The sequence below is a fragment of the Emys orbicularis genome, chromosome 21 (genome assembly GCF_028017835.1).
Source record: "Emys orbicularis isolate rEmyOrb1 chromosome 21, rEmyOrb1.hap1, whole genome shotgun sequence".
Taxonomy (NCBI): domain Eukaryota; kingdom Metazoa; phylum Chordata; order Testudines; family Emydidae; genus Emys; species Emys orbicularis.
The window spans coordinates 12,100,594-12,116,492 of NC_088703.1; the positions used below are offsets into that span (position 1 = coordinate 12,100,594).

Below are 15,899 nucleotides of genomic sequence, written 5' to 3' on the forward strand. Positions count from 1 at the left end.
AGGTCTAGGTTGGATATTAGGAAACACTATTTCACTAGGAGGGTGGTGAAGCACTGGAATGCGTTACCTAGGGAGGTGGTTGAGTCTCCTTCATTGGAGGTTTTTAAGGCCCGGCTTGACAAAGCCCTGGCTGGGATGATTTAGTTGGGAATTGGTCCTGCTTTGAGCAGGGGGTTGGACTAGATGACCTCCTGAGGTCCCTTCCAACCCTGATATTCTATGATTCTATGATTCTATACCTGAAGGGGGGTTCCAAAGAAGATGGAGCTTGGCTATTCTCAGTAGTGGCAGATGACAGAACATGGAGCAATGGTCTCAAGTTGCAGTGGGGGAGGTTTAGGTTGGATATTAGGAAACACTGTGTCACTAGAAAGGTGGTGAAGCACTGGAATGGGTCACCTAGGGAGGTGGTGGAATCTTCATCCTTAGAGGTTTTTAAGGCCCAGCTTGACAAAGCCCTGGGTGGGATGATTTAGTTGGTGTTGGTCCTGCTTTGAGTGGGGGGTTGGACTAGATGACCTCCTGAGATCTCTTCCAACCGTAATCTTCTATGATTCTAATTACACAAACACAATTCATAACAGCTTGCTCATCTGGTTGTCCATTAGCTGTGTGGGGTCTAGAATCCTTGAGTCATTTTCTTTTTCTGTCTTTGCCATGTGTAGAGTTTGCTGTGTTGATTATTTTTTGTAAGGAACAAACTATAGATTCTCATGGATTTTGTTGAACTCTCCACTTTTGTTCTCAATCACATACTATCTAGGTACTGAATTATTTTTCTTTACCACAGCTGGATCTTTCCTTCTATATTCTCCATCCAATTTGACACACACACCGTCACCAGGTTCTAGTCCCAGAAGGTCTCAGAGTGACATGTGTTGTAAAAATGTCCATATGCTCTTTTAGCCTTTCAATCAAATTTCATTGTGCTCTCCATGTATGGCACTTTGGCAACTGTTCCAAAGCTACAACAGTCATACTGAGTTGTCTTCCCTTGTGCATCTAGGCATTTGTCCCTCTTACATTTTGGCTACACTTGCAGATGTACAGCGCTGTGAGTTAAACCTGACTTTGTGCAGCTGAGTAGGGAAAGAGCTGCAGTCTGTCCACACTGACAGCTGCCCAGCGCACTGTCGTGGCCACATTTGTGGCAATTGCAGCGCTGTTTGGAGCGGTGCATTATGGGCAGCTATCCCACAGAGCACCTTTTCCCATTCTGGCACCGTGGGTTGTGGGAAGGGGGAGTGGGTGCGGGGGATTCTGGGTCCTGTCCCAATGCCCCCTTGATGCATCGCTTCGCATCCCAGAAATCCCTTTGTTTCCATCCACCTTTGGCACCATCTTTCAATGGTTTCTGTGCAGCGCGATCTGTCTGCGGGAAATGGAGTCCGAACTGCTGAGGCATATGCTGATGAGTCTCGCCAGCACGTCACGTTTGGCTATCGAACTATTCCTTAAGATCCAAAGTGACAGTGACAGTGAGGGTGAGGAGTCTGACGATGCTATCGAGACGCGTAACGCGTACGACACGAAATTGCTTGTGGCATTCACGGACATGCTCAGCACCGTGGAATGCCGCTTTTGGGCTCGGGAAACAAGCACCGAGTGGTGGGATCACATCGTCATGGAAGTCTGGGATGACGAGCAGTGGCTGCAGAACTTTCGGATGAGAAAAGCCACTTTCATTGGACTGTGTGAGGAGCTCACCCCCACCCTGTGGCGCAAGGACATGAGATTGAGAGCTGCCCTGCCAGTGGAGAAGTGGGTGGCTATTGCAATCTGGAAGCTGGCAACTCCAGACAGCTACTGGTCGGTCGCAAACCAGTTTGGAGTGGGAAAGTCGACCGTTGGAATCGTGTTGATGCAAGTTTGCAAGACCATTAATCGCATCCTACTCAGAAGAACTGTGACTCTGGGTAACGTGCAGGACATAGTGGATGGCTTTGCACTAATGGGGTTCCCTAACTGTGGAGGGGCGATAGATGGGATGCACATTCCTATTCTGGCACCACCCCACCTAGGATCCGAGTACGTTAATCGGAAGGGGTATTTCTCTATGGTTCTCCAGGCGCTTGTGGATCACCGTGGGCGTTTCATTGACATTAACACAGGCTGGCCCGGAAAGGTGCATGACGCACGCATCTTTCGGAACACTTGGCTGTTCAGGAAGATGCAGGCCGAGACTTTTTTCCCAGAGCGGAAGATACGGTAGGGGAAGTTGAAATGCCCATTGTGATCCTTGGAGATCCCGCTTACCCGTTAATGCCATGGCTCATGAAACCCTACACAGGGAGCCTTGACAGCAGCAAGGAACGGTTCAACTACAGGATGAGCCGGTGCCGAATGACTGTGGAGTGTGCCTTTGGCCGTTTAAAGGCCCGCTGGCGATCTCTGTATGGGAAGCTGGACTTGGCCGAAAGCAGCATCCCCACGGTTATATCCGCGTGCTGTGCCCTCCATAATATTTGTGAAGGGAGGGGTGAAAGCTTCACTCAGGCATGGACCTCCGAGGTTCAGCACCTGGAGGCTGAATTTGTACAGCCAGAGAGCAGGGCTATTACAGGGGCCCAGCGCGGGGCTGCAAGGATTAGGGATGCCTTGAGGGAGCAATTTGAGGCTGAAAACCAGCAGTGATATCTGGTGCCCTGCACGGGAGTAAAGTGCAGTAGTTCCAATCTTTAGGAATCAGTGTCTGCTTAGCAGACAAGCAGACTTGCAGTGCCTGTTTATTTCCTGGGCTAAGGAGTCTTTTACTTTATGCAACAATAAAGAATGTTTTCAAAGCCAAAGAATCCATTTATTGAAAAGAAAAAAAAATATTTATTGAAAAGAAACAAGGGGGTGGAGTGGGGAACAGTGCAATCACAGATTCGTGTATGTCCTGTCTGGTGTGCTGTGCAGTGAGTGTGCACTTCAGGATAGCTATACTGCATGGTGATGGGGGTTGAGTGCAGAGGGTAAGGGTCATGGTTTTCAGGCCTGGGTGGTGAAGAGACTGGTGTTGGAGGCAGCGGGTGGCGTGAAGAACACAGAAGTTGGGGAAAGTGGGTTGGAGGTGACAGTGGGGCACAACGGAAAGAGTTTTGGGACAAGGGCTGTAAGGGGGGTGGCATTTGCGTTTGCGGTAGTGCTCCTCTCTCTGCATGGCTACCATCTCCTGGATAGCATCTGCTTGGCGCTCCAGGATGCTGATGAGCCTATCAGTGCTTTGCTGCTGGTGCGCGGTGCTTTGCCACTGGTGCGCTGTGTTTTCCTGATGGATCCTGCTTTCTCTCTCCCTCCAGTCCTGTGCCTTCTCGTTCTCTTTAATAGAGTGCCGCATCACTTCTTGCAGCATGTCTTCTTTGCTTTTTTGCGGTCTCTTCCTGAGTCTTTGCAGTCTCTGAGCAGGCGATAAGAGGGATGGCTGAGGTCTCAAGGTTGATGCAGCTGTATAGGCAAAATGCAACATTTAACAGAGGCAGCATTGTTTAAACCAGACAGAGTAATGATCCCCCCCCCCCCGCACTTAAGGAGTAGAAAACACACAGGGTCTACACAATAGCATAATTTTCCCGTCCGAAACAGAGCACACATATCCCACGGGAGCCTCAAAATGATGTGTAATGGGGACTGATTGTTTCAGGGCTGCACTGTCCTCTGGATTTCTGTGCCTTGGGGAGAGCCAACAGCTTCAGGGGGCACCTACACTGAACACTGTACCAACATTTTCCACAGGAGTGCATCCTGGATGATATCTCACTGCTGAGGGTGACCTGGGAAGCAAGGGAGGGTCTTCTACTGCAATGCGGCTTCCGCCCTGGCCCATATGCAGCTTGCCTGTGTGCAGCAATGGTCCCCCCGCCCCTCACGGCACAGTGGTGCGGACACGTTAGCCTGGCTGGGACAAGGACCACGGTGGCTCTCCCTAGAAACCTGCGCAAGTGCATTGCACACGTTCTGGATGAGACAGTCGAGGAGATTACCAAGGCTGATTACCGCGATGTGATAAACCACATCAATGCACTATTCCACATCTAGGCATGCATGCGTAACCCTCCTCTCCCAAACAGCCCGCACCAAAAAAATTCCTTCCCGAAAAAGAAAACCGCTTACCGGGAACCTGCTCTTCTGTTTGTCCTCCACCAAGTACCGGCCACTGTGACTGGCCACCTTCCTCCTGGCTCGAGAAGAGCTCCTGGCTGCATGGCTCCAGGGATTCCGTGGTGTCTCCATCTGGCCCACCACCATCACTCCCGATTTCCTCCTCCTCCTCTTCCTCCTCCCCCCCCCACACCGGCTCTGAAGTGTCCATGGTGGTGCTCGGAGTGGAGGTGGGGTTAACTCCAAGTATCGCATCCAGCTCCTTGTAGAATCTGCAGGTCACAGGGGGAGCACCCAAGCGGCCATTTGCATTGCAGGCTTTGTGGTAGGCACTCCACAGCTCCTTGACTTTAATCCTGCACTGCAGGGCATCCCAGTCATGGCCCCTTTCCATCATGTCCTTTGATACCTTCCCGAAGGTATCGTAATTCCTACGGCTGGAGCGCAGCTGGGACTGGACAGTTTCCTCCCCCAAAAAACTGATGATGTCCAGCAACTCGCCATTGCTCCATGCTGGGGCTTGCTTGGCGCATGGAGGCATGGTCACCTGGAAAGATTTGCTGATAGCACTCCAGGCCACGCCAGGCTGAGCAAACAGGAAGGGGATTTTTAAAATTCCTGGGGAATGTAAAGGGTCAGTCATGTGGTTGGTTACCTGAGGCCAGGGCAGTAGAGTTTGAACTGATGACCAGAGTGGCTAGAACAGCCATTGTGGAATACTGCCGAATAATTCTGGAAGCCATTCACAGCACATTGGGCGGCCACACTGGCGCTATATGCACTCGCTATTCCTCTCGGAGAGGTGGAGTACATCCAGCGCTGCAACCAAGGAGATACAGCGCTGCAAATGCCTTGCCAGTGTGGACGGGGAGTGAGTTACAGCGCTGGGGGAGCCTTTACAGCACTGTAACTCGCAAGTGTAGGCAAGGCCTTAGCTTGAGAGTTCTCTTTCCTTGCCTCAGGGGTCTTATGGTAATAGCTTTTAGCATTCCTGCTGCATCTGTTAACAACTTCTAAGCTAATTTCTTGATTTTCAGGTTTGGTCAGTTATTTCTGGTTTTTCTGTCTCACTAGTTCAGACTGCTTTGCTATTTGAATAGCTGTGTATAGGGTTAGGTCCCTTTTTTATCTGAAGCTGCTGTGAAAGCGTTTTGTCTGTAACCGTATAACCAGCCTCTATCTGATATTTTCACGTTTTGCATTCACAAAATCAGCCTATCTATTCAGAGTTCTTATAAAACATTCAATATTTTCCCCTGGTTCCTAACTTCCCTGGTGGAAATATGCTTTTTCATAAACCACATTTCTCTTAGGGGTAAGGTATACATAATACATAGCCAAAACCCTTACATAGTCATCTTTCTGACAGTCTTTAATACAGTAAAAGGATTTAAAGATATGCTCTGCCAGCTTCCGCATAGCATAAAGTAAAGGTAATACCTGTGTATCTCCCATTTCCTTATGAAGCTTTCTTACATTTTGAAATCTTGCAAAACACTGCTTCCAGTCTGTCCATTGTGAAGGTTTGTCAAAGCTCAAATTCTCTGGGGCATTGAAGAGTGGCATATGGACGAGATAATACAACATTTTTTGGTGTTCCTTCTGTCTCCAACCTTCTGTTTCTGTTTTCCTCTGGTTTTAGTTAGGAACACCATGTCATGTTCTTTTCATAGATAGGGATTGTCCCCAAGGCTTTCTTCTGAGTCAGGAACACAAGAGATGCACCAAATTCCTTTCTCTACCACACCTCCTTGGAGATCCAGACACAGGATCCTGGGAGCCTAAACTCAGCTTCTCTGGTGGAAGGGAGAAGTATATTAACCCCACAACCCTACAGGGGTATCCTTTTGTTGCCCACGCACTGAGTCAAGGGCAGAATAATCTCCTCTGCCACCCGGCTCAGGTTCCTTTACATTTTCACAGCCCATCAGGCAGTCAGCGGCTCCCTGACTGTAGTTACCTTGGTCATCTCCAAACATGTGTCATATACTTCACTTGGGCATTTCCCACCCAGGGGTGTTTGTCACAGATTGGGTAGTGCACTGCAGCTGCCTCAGTGTCCCTACTTTTGGCTGCAGACACTGCCACCCCCATGATCTGTATTGCCTCTTGTTCCCTGGTGATGGCAAGCAGAGACATTATTTCCCTTATCTAGGCTGTAGGACCCAGAGAATTCCCCTTCAGGTCAGTAAGTCTTGTCCCCCCTTGGAGAGGGATGCAGGTCCAACACCTCTTTCCTCCAGTGTTTGTCTGCATACACTGGAGGTGGAACTTGACTCCTCTTGGATACTGGCGGGGGCATCCCACACCATCCACCTTCCCCCATCAGTCACTCCATTTGCATTTTGGCTGACACAATCCCATGCAGGACTAGAGCTAATTGAGGAGGCCTAATCACCCCCTTTGCTTTCAAACCCATCATATCATTCCACAAAAGCAAATAATAGGGACTACCTGACAATATGCCTACAGCCAGTGTTATACCAATAGAATAAAAACCAGCAGGATCTTATTAAGAGGGATAAGGCAAAGATGCCACATTTATTGTAAATATAATGATAAAGAAAAAGATAAGTAAACAACGTTGTTTGACTACTTATTCCATATATATATATATATATATATATATACACACACACACACACACACACATATATATTCATTCACACAATCATTCATTCAAGTTCTGTATAGGTGTTATAATTACCAGCCTAGAAGTTGCTCATGCCAAGTTATTGGCCAGGTATCTTGGTCATGAGGATGGAGCCGAGTCTGTGTCAGGTGCACCTGATGCTCCTGGAGGTTGGCAGCAGAACCAGAGACTCAAAATCATCAATCTTTAGAGTACATTCTTATCAGGGCCAGCTCCAGGCACCAGCTTAACAAGCAGGTGCTTGGGGCAGCCAAGGGAGAGGGGCGACACCTGCGGCAATTCGGGGGCGGCAGGTCCCTCACTCCCTCTAGGAGCAAAGGACCTGCCACTGAACTGCCGCTGCCGATCGTGGCTTTTTTTTTCCCCCCCAATTGCCACAGCCGATCGCGGCTTTTTTTTTTTTGCTTGGGGTGGCAGAAATGCTGAAGCCGGCCCTGATTCTTATAGGAATTAATTCCTATGTTAATCTATGGGAGCTGTTTCATCCTGCTGTTGCTGACTCAGTCAGCAGATGGCACGTTCCTGTCCAAAGTGGCACATTCCTGGTGGCTCCACACTGTCCAAAATTTGTGTTTCTCATCCTTCCAGGTGATGGGGTGGATCCCAGTTTACCCTCCCGGGGTTGTCTGGTCATCCACTTGACACATTATTCGGCCGATGGATACTCCCTATCTAGGCTGGCACCTCCCTAACCATTCATGTACATCAAGCAGTCATCAACATACATTCCATATCTTAACCATATTTTAATTTACTGTCTCCACCACTTTTGGGGTGTGTGCTAATTCATTTGAGACTCCTGGCCCTTTAATCACAGAGGGTGGGGGTCTGTTCCTAGGAGCCATTGCTGTTACAATGAAGTGAAAGTCACTTAACGGCTTATAGTGTTTGTTTATATTGTATCGATTACTTCAAGAACAAAGCAATTAACTTGTTTGTAAGTTTTATATAGTAATAAAGTATCTTTCACAGGATAGATACAACCAATGGTTTCTACAGACAGTAGCTTACAAGTTTTAACAGAAGACCCAAGAGATTTTTGTACTTGGTGAAACTGTTGGATTTTAAAGTGTGGCGGACAAATTATGAGGGGTCACGGTCACTTGGGGGAATCACTGTTAGTACCTTCTTTACTATCCCTACACCAGCACCCTGACCCTTTGTTGGTCCATATAGAAATCTGTGTTGTAGGCAGAGTGAAGGCTTTTACACCAGACATTTTAATCTGCAATACATGCCCTGGGAGCATTTGATGGGGTTCCATGACATGGGGCTTAACTATAGTCTTAGCTGTCCCTGTATCTCTCCATCCAATAAATGCCTCCCCACTTTCCTCTCTCATGGACAGTCAAATGGATATGCACCCAGGAGGGTGCAGCACGATCTTTAGGCAGTGGTTCTTCTTCGAGAGCTTGCACATGTCCATTCCGATATAGGTGTGTGCATGCCCCAAGCACAGCTATTGGAGACTTTCCCCCTAGTGGTATCCGTCGGCTCAGCTCTGGTGCCCCCTGGCTCCGTGCGCTCATAGTGTCAGTATAAGGGGGCCCCACAAGCCTGCACTCCTCAATTCCTTCTTACCACCTATGCGGCTGTTGGAACTCCCCCTCTATGCCTTGAGCAAAGCATTTTAGTTGTTTTCCATTGGTTTTTGCCTCAAGTGTTTGGGAGAGGGTCACAGAAAAGAGCACTGCCACATTTGTTGGGAATTTAAGCCCCACACACAGATGGGCAGAACAGCGAGACTGAAAGTGTTCTTCACGGAGTCAGCACTGAGACCTGCCTTGGAGCCGAGATTGGACTCAGTGCTGAGTACTTTGGTGTCAGTGTACAGCACTCTGCTGGCCGCTAAGAGCTCTCAGCACCGTTCCTCCTCACCAGTGCCAAAGAAGAAACACCAAGGTCACTGGGAGAAGACCCGCTCTCCAGCACTAAAGGGAGAAAAGTGGGCAGAACAGGATAGTGCGAGGCCCGTGCCATGCCGCTCTCCCTCTCCAGCACCATGGCAACCACTGGCAGCGACATCAGCGCTGGCACCACAGACTCCAGGAGGAAATGATCAACCAGTTGGCCAGCACCAGGCAGACCAGTTCACGGTACCACTGACCCCAGAAGCCTTTGCAGCCACTAAGAACTTGATGATGTTACCGGTACAGAGCCCGACCAGGAGACAGGATGCGGCACCACTGGCACCACCCAGACGCACTGAGGCGTAGACCAGCTTCAGGCTTGTCTCAAGACCAGTCTACAGGGGGAAGCCTCCTTTCATTGCCTCACCAGAGATGTCCCTGCAGCATCTATCTCCAGCACCAGGAGGCTCGTCTCTGCCATGGTCACCGCAGTCTTCCAACTCCTCCTCCTCCTCAAGTTTGGACTCGGAATCTGACTTCTCCAGAAGTCGGCACCGACAAGAGGATCCACATCAATCCCCACATCCAACTTTGTCTTCTGGGGCTCTGGGAACAGGGATGATCCAGATTGCCTGGACCATGGGTCTGTGGGGTACAGCACCTCTACAGTGGCCCTTTTGGAAACCATGGGGGTTTCCCCTTGGCCAAAACACCAGCTCACAGTACTCCTATTTGGTGCACTTGGAGACTATTGTGGCACCAGGGGTGTATTGAGAAACTCCAAAGCTGATCTCCAGGACCGATACCAGAGCAGGTCCCCACACCAAATCCAGCACCAAACCAGGACTACTCCCTGGTACCAAAGCTGGCACCAGAACAAGTACTGGTCTCCAAGGTCAGGCTCCTCAGGGGGAGGTTGTATTGGATGCTATGGCAGCACATGCTTCCTCCTCCTCTTCTCCAGAGCACGAGCTGATGCTCAAAAGGTCCACCCCTCTGCAGGATGACTTAAGAGCCCACCAAGATTTACTAAAGCAGGTGACCCCTAATCTAGGGTTGCAGGTGGAGGTCGTCTGGAATCACACAACTGCAACTGAGAGCAGATTTTGTCCCTTTGCCCCCAACTATGAAAAAACATGACCCAATTAGACAAAATATAGGGTCCTATTTTTCAGTGTTTATTTCAGAAAAAAACCTTCCTGTAGATATAACTTTGTGAGAGTGAGGGGACTTACTCTGTACTAAAACTGAGAGCAAAATTGTCCCCAAGGTTTTATATTTGGAGTGCTTTTATTTTGATTATGTATGGAATACTTTAGTAATATATTTCGCAAAACAACCTTTACTATTAGTTTTCGCAGTGAAAAGAATAAAAATAAAAAAGGAATATGTAAAAATGTAGTGTTCTTTTGGAGTCTGAAACCTTGATGAAAAAAGTAAGTTCTTCCTCAAGTGCTTGTTCATGTTCATTCCAATCAGGTGTGTGCGCGTGCATGTGTACGGTGTCCAGAAGATTTTTCCCATAGCAGCATCCATTGGGTAGGTACGGGCGCCTCCGGGAGTCGTGCTTTCTTGGCGCTCAATATAAAGCCCTGCCGACCCACCACTCCTTCAATTTCTTCTTATCACCAGTGACGGTTGGCTGGAACTTCCCATAGCCCTTGCTTACCAAGGGCATTCTGCAGTTCTTTGTATATAGTTTACCTTAGTTGTTAGTAATTAGAGTAATTAGAGTTGTTGACTCCATTTTGACTCCCCGGAGCCGTGGTATGCCACGGTCCCTGGGGTTTAAAAGCTGTGTGGCCTTGTGCTTACGGTGCCTAGGGGAGGGTCACCAAAAGGATCGCTGTAAGATCTGCCACAAGTTCCGCCCTAGAACTCTTAAAGAAAGGGAACAGCGGCTTAAGGTGAGGCAGCTTTATGCCCCCATTCAGACCCAGGCTCCTAACACATCCTCCTCGACGTGGAATGGCCTGGCGCTGTTGTCAAGCTTGGCACCTATAAAAGACTCGTCCCGGGACACTCGACACAGGCACTGCACCTCCCGAGGCCCAGAGGAGAGCAGGCACCAATCCTACTCACCGGTGCCTCGGAAGAAAAAAAAGCCGGACAGTCGCTCATCTCCAGCTAAATCCAGAGAAGTGAGACCCCAGGCAGGCCACAGCTCCAGATCCCCTACTGGGGCCGCATTGACTCCTGCCCAGGTGAGGCAATTGAGTCTGCCTACCCCCCCTGCCCCATGGTCACCGGTCCCTACAGGCCCGCAGCTACAGTTCCCTTCGATGCCGGAAGCTTTCAAAGCTGCTTGGGACCTGCTGCACGTTCAGCACTGGCGGTCCCACCACACCCCCAGTTGCAGTCAAGAGGGAAGCCGGCAATGATGTCCAGGCACTCCCCCTCTCCATGTCCTTCGGCACTGGCCCACTTGGTCAGAGAACCTACTCATTCCCCGAGCTCTCGACGCTCAAGGTACCGAAGCTCTGCTCCTCCATGGTCTTCAGTCTCAGAGAACTCAGAGTCTGACTCCTACAGATCTAGGAGGAATAGGAGCTGAATATCAAGGTCAGGGAGAGACAGGAGTGAGCCCCAAGCATGGCCACTGCAGTGGCAGAATTCCCCGAAAGCCAAAGGCAGCCTCATACCTATCCTGGACCTGTGAGAACTCAACAAGTTCGTGAAGAAACTCAGATTCCGCATGGTCTCCATGCCCTCCATCATCCCCTCACTAGATCCAGCAGACTGGTATGCCGCCCTCGACTTGAAGGACGCATATTTTCATATCGCAATCACTCATCCCCACAGGAAGTACCTCAGGTTTGTGGTCAACAGTACTCACTACCAATTTACCATCCTCCCGTTCGGCCTGTCAGCAGCACCTCGAGTCTTCACCAAGTGCATGGCAGTCATCACCACATTCTTGTGAAGGCACCAGGTACAGGCATTTCCATACCTCGATGACTGGCTGATCAAAGGCTGCTCCAGGACCCAAATGGAAGCTCAGGTCAGATTCATCAAAGCCACCTTCAGCAGCCTGGGTCTACTTCTAAATGAAGCAAAATTGACTCTGTCTCCCATCCAGAGGATAGAGTTCATAGGGGCAATACTGGACTCGACCTAAGCCAGGGCATACCTGCCGGAGGCAAGGTTTCAGGCCCTGAATGATAGAATTCGAGGCCTCAGACAGTTCCCTACCACTACAGTGAGGAACTACCTGAAACTCCTCAGACACATGGCTGCCTGTACCTACACGGTGCAGCACGCCAGACTCATGCTTCGACCGCTTCAGTCGTGGCTTGCGTCAGTGTATCGTCCAGCACAGAACAGCTTGGACAGGATCATGACCTTGCCTCGCCTGGTCCTCGACTCCCTCCTGTGGTGGATCGACGCGCAGCAGGTGTGCTCAGGGGTTCCCTTTGCTGCCCCACAGCTGTCTATGTCATTGGTGATGGACGCCTCAGAGGTGGGCTGGGGAGCTCATCTGGGAGAACGCAGGACTCAAGGCCCCTGATCACAAGCAGATCTGGGTCTCCATATCAATGTCAGAGAGCTGAGAGCGGTGCGCCTAGCATGCCAGACCTTCTCTCCTTACCTAACTGGACAATGTGCAGCAATCATGACGGACAATACAACACCAATGTTCTATATCAACAAACAGGAGGGTGCATGCTCCTCTCCCCTATGCCAGGAAGCCCTCATGCTTTGGGACTTTTGTGTAGAACATTCAATTCACCTGCAGGTGTCAGACCTCCCTGGGGTACAGAACATGCTGGCAGACCACCTCAGCAGGTCGTTTCACAGCCACGAGTGGTCCCTTCGCCCAGATGTTGCAATTTTAATGTTCCAGAGGTGAGGTTTCCCCCGATAGACCTTTTCACCACGTGACGCAACAGGAAGTGACAGCAGTTCTGCTCCTTCCAGAATCACAGCCTGGGTTCCAGTGCAGATGCATTCCTCCTACATTGGGAAGGTTCTCTCCTATACGCCTTTCCAACCATACTGCTCGTTCACAAGGTGCTCCTCAAGATCTGCAGAGATCGAGCTCAGGTCATACTGATAGCACCAGCCTTGCCCCATCAGCACTGGTACACATCTCTCCTAGACATGTCTGTGGGAGCCCCGATTACCCTGCCACTCTTCTCGGACCTTCTCACACAAGATCACAGACATCTCCAACACCCGAACCTCCAGTTGCTTCATCTCATGGCATGGAAGCTCTATGGTTAAATCTGTTGGAGCTTTCTGTTCAGACCAGGTTAGACAAGTCCTCCTTGGCAGTAGGAAACCCTCTATGAGAGACACATACATTGCAAAGTGAAAGAGATGTTCAATCTGGTTGGCGCAGCACCATTCGCCCCAACGCCAGCTTCAGTGCCGCTCATTCTGGACAACCTCCTCCATCTGAAGCCGGAGGGTTTCTCATTTTCTTCAATAAGGGTGCACTTAGCCACCATCTTGGCCTTCCACCCAGGTGCCAGGGCCGCTCTGTGTTTGCTAACCCCATGGTCAGCCGATTCCTAAAAGGGCTCGACAGGCTATAGCCCAACATCATCCTGTCCATCAGCTGGGACCATCAGAAGTCCATCAGTCTGTCCCTACCTGGGACCTCAACTTGGTCCTTTCTAGGCTCATGCCCCCCTCCCTTTGAACCCTTAGCAACGTGCTCCCTGTTCTACCTCTCTTACAAAGTGGTGTTCCTGGTAGCAATAACCTCAGCCAGGAGAGTGTTTGAGCTCAGGGCCCTAACATCAGACCCTCCCTACACCGTGTTCTATAAGGACAAGGTTCAGCTCAGGCCTCACCCTGCTTTCCTCCCGAAGGTTGTGTCACAGTTTCACATCATCTTTCTTCTGGTATTCTACCCTAAGCCTCATTCCAGTGGCAGGGAGCAGAGACTCCACTCTCTGGATGTCCTCAGGGCGCCGGCCTTTTACAATTGAGAGAACAAGACCGTTCAGAAAATCAGTCCAGTTATTCATGGCCATGGCAGACAGGATGAAAGGTCAGCCTGTGTCATCCCAATGCGTCTCATCATGGATAGCATCCTGTATTTGTGAGTGTTACAACCTGGCAGATGTTCCTGCACCTCCGAACACTGCACACTCCACCAGGGAGCAGGCTTCATCTACAGCGTTCCTGGCTCAGGTTCCCACTCAGGGAATCTGCAGAGCAGTGACGTGGTCCTCCATACACACTTTTGTCACGCACTATGCGATTACCCAGCAGGCCAGAGACGATGCGGCCTTCGGACGAGCAGTACTCCAATCAGTTGACAACTCCGACCCCGCCTCCTGAACTTGGACTTGTGAGTCACCTGATTGGAATGGACATGAACAAGCACTCGAAGAAGAAAAACAGTTACTCACTTCTTGTAACTGTTGTTCTTCAAGATGTGTTGTTAATATCCATTCCAATACCCACCCTCCTTCCCCTCTGTTGGAGTAGCCAGCAAGAAGGAACTGAACGAGTGGTGAGTCGGCAAGGGTCTATATTGAGCACCATGAAGGGGGCACCCAGGCCAACCCGACGGATGCTGCTATGGGAAAAATCTTCCAGCCGTGATGCACGTGCACACACCTGATTGGAATGGACATGAACAACACATCTCAAAGAACAACTGTTATGAGAAAGTGAGTAACCGTTTTTACCATTGAATTCGGTGTACTTACATTCACCCAGCACAGAGGTTTAAAAGGAAAATTCAATTGTTTTGAACTAAAACCCTTTTGAAAACCTATGCAGACAGGCCTGTCCCTCCACTCCCAAATTTCAATGGGGGGGAGAGCAGAGATGTACAAGGCAGGACCTAGATGGTGGTGAGCAAACAAGGGGTGGGGGACTGAATTAAAGCAGAGAGGGACTAGACAGGACCTGGAGGGGTGGGGCAGTTTTGAGCAGATGTTGGCAGAGGCTATAGGATCAGGCCAGTAGAAAATATGGCATATCCTGGAATTGTTGAGAGCACAAGGGACCTTCACTGGTGCTATGCCTGAAAAACACTTTTCAGAGTGCCTTTGATTTTCATACAGTATAGCAGGATGTTAGACCATGCTATATTTCTTTAAAACTTTCCTTCTACTTACATCTTGTTAACTTCTCAGAAACCCACACCAATAATGATTCCCTGTCTTTGAAATATGAAGCAAATGTGCATAATCTTAGACTGCTGTTATTCTCTTGCAGATAATGAGGAGGAGGCAAAAAGGGACTCATTTTTAATACCCAAATTGTTACAATGGAAAAGGAGAAAGGTCTGAAAATGAATTTGCCAATGATGATACAACAGGAGTGAGGTGCCTAGGCACTATAATAGGTCCAGTTAATAATCCACTTTAATATATCCAGCTATATCCTATCTGCATCTTGAGGTGCCTAAATGCCTTAAAAAAATCTGTCTCTGCTTCCTAAGAAGCCCCATCAAGGCACCCCTCTCTTTCGGCTCTGGCAGTTTCTCTGGGCAGGGACTGCTTCCCTTTCCTGTTCCCAAGGAGGGATTTCCTCCCATCACAACCAGCCTCCACTGGAGGAGCTCAAAGCATTTTCTCAACTTTAATGTATGGAACTTCCTACTACCTTGTGAGGCAATGAGCATTATTGTCTCCTTGTACAGATGGGGAAAGTGAAGTACAGGGAGCTTTGGTCACTCTCCCCATTTTTGGCAGAGGTGGGAATGCAGGGCTCCTCAATCATTGTCCGGCGCATTAGGTATAGAAGTCAAAGTATCATTGCTTCTTCCCTTTGGAAATTTCTTATTTGTTTAAAATCCCCTTTATATACAAGAGGGAATACAGATAGAACCAGGGGTATCTCTCATGCCATTGGAAATTGTAACATTAAGGGAGATTCTGGGCTGTGTATGAATTTTCCTTTCCTCTTTCTCTCAGGAATCAGATTTCTAATCTACATGTCAAGACTCAGCACATAGATTGAATGATAAAATTTTGTCACTTGTGCTTAATGCTAATGGATTTTTCAAGGTGTAAAATCGTGTCTATGTGCGATACTAAGCTGTCTTCTGAAACGTATTTGCTAACCAATTTTAATGAACATATTTTAAAACACTGTAATTCCAACCTGGGCTCTGATTGGTGTCAGTGCTTCCAACCCATCCATAAGGATTTGGGCCCTTCTGTCCATATGCTGGATCAGAGAGAAGGCCCTCAGTCAGTTATAACTCAGGCTACTTATCCAGAAGTCCTTTCTTTGTCCTTGGGCCTCTGGAGAATCCAGTTCAAACTAGCATATGGGAGCCTCGCCTGAAGGTGGGGCCTCTCTGCGGTGTGAATTTCTCTAATGACCCCCCCACTCTTCTTAGT

At 49.2% G+C, this 15,899-nt stretch overlaps 1 protein-coding gene across 1 annotated transcript in view; it reads left to right on the plus strand.

Annotated features, from left to right (window-relative positions):
- The window catches only part of LOC135892894 (uncharacterized), a gene marked incomplete at its 5' end in the record, with an annotated part of 52,068 nt that overhangs the window by 1,619 nt on the left and 34,550 nt on the right, over positions 1–15,899 (plus strand).